Source organism: Panthera tigris, chromosome A1 (genome assembly GCF_018350195.1).
Source record: "Panthera tigris isolate Pti1 chromosome A1, P.tigris_Pti1_mat1.1, whole genome shotgun sequence".
NCBI lineage: Eukaryota > Metazoa > Chordata > Mammalia > Carnivora > Felidae > Panthera > Panthera tigris.
In genome coordinates, this window is record NC_056660.1 from 89,006,038 (window position 1) to 89,007,446 (window position 1,409).

At 52.0% G+C, this 1,409-nt stretch overlaps 1 non-coding gene across 1 annotated transcript; it reads right to left on the reverse strand.

Annotated features, from left to right (window-relative positions):
- Positions 1–249: 249 nt before the first annotated feature.
- On the reverse strand, positions 250–321 carry TRNAP-UGG. Its single transcript has one exon. It is a non-coding gene; the product is annotated as a tRNA-Pro (tRNA).
- Between the last annotated feature and the right edge of the window lie 1,088 nt (positions 322–1,409).

The window sequence follows — 1,409 nt, forward strand, 5'->3', positions numbered from 1 at the left end:
CACTAGATGCAAAGTTCTACGACTGAGAAAAGATGGTTCCAGGTCCCATGCTGGCGGAAAACAAAGGCGAACGGTTCTGCACCCAACCCTTCACCTGCGACCCTCAGTTCTGGAACGGCTCACTCACTCTCCTACCTGCTCTTCTTACTAAACCGCAGGACACTCAGAGCTCTTGGGTATGCCAACTCTGTTCAAGGACAAAACCATCGACATAAGGGACCTAAGCTAGAAAGTAGAATTGAAAAAAGTGGGCTCGTCCGGGATTTGAACCCGGGACCTCTCGCACCCAAAGCGAGAATCATACCCCTAGACCAACGAGCCACTTCGTGCTTAGCTGTTTTTTTGCTCAACTCATAATCAGATTCTCCAAGAAGTAATTTTTATCACCGACGGAGACTTTTATTTTTGACATATTGAAATTGCTCTCTGGATCTGAGTCTCCCACACCCAACGCATCCCTACTCCACAGTCTGGGCATCTGCCATTAATCTCATCCGTAGGTAGCTCGCCCAGCGTAAATGGTCCGTGTCCCTTGGTCCCTCTGTATGTAATCTGGAATCCTAAGGAGTGCCTCACTAGCAGCAGGTAGGAGCAGCAGGCAGGGGCAACTTTCCGCTTTGGGGACTGGGAGCCCCTGCCCAAGGGAGCCCAAGCAAGGCTCAAGTCTGGAGGCCCAGGGTCTGGGCTCAGAGGCCGGGAGAAGCCCAGGGCTCCTGGAGAGACCGCGCGCGGGATTTGGAGGGGACGCGGGACTGACTGGGTCCTGAGCCGCCACAAGCGAAATGAAGTCGAGGTAGTAGTCCCTTCAGGTGGGGCGCCTGGTAAAAGGGAGAGAGCTTTTCTTTTATTGTTTTATGAAAACATGAAAAGCAACACACCCTTATTTGCAAAAGCTTCACAAAATGTAGGGAAGTGTAAGGCGGAAACAAGATGACCGGAAACCCCGCTCCCTTGGGGTGGCTGGCTGAAGTGGTGGTTGCGCAGCCCTGGAGGCTTGCACTAGAGCGCGCGCGCACACTGGGCCCGCAGGCTGAATGCCCCGGCTCTCCGTCCCCGAAGCTTTGTCCCGAGATTGCACTGAAGCAGCCATCGGCTCCCGCCAAACCAGGGTCCTGGGCTGTGCGGGCGCTGTCCTCCCTCGTCTCAGGCTTGCTTTCCCTAAAAAGACTTTAACTGCGCTGGATTATTCAGTAGTAAAAAAACAAAAACCAGTGATTCTGATTTCCTGCTGTAAAATTCACGAAAATCCACTCAGAGCTGGTCCAGAGGTTTATTTTTGTGCAGCCAGCAAAGAAATTTCCTACACAACGGCAGTTATAAAAAATGAGTGGGAGACGAATGGTGGTTAACCTCCTCCAAGGAAAAAAGTGCTAATTTATCTACTGCCACTCCACGATCTTGCTCATCCC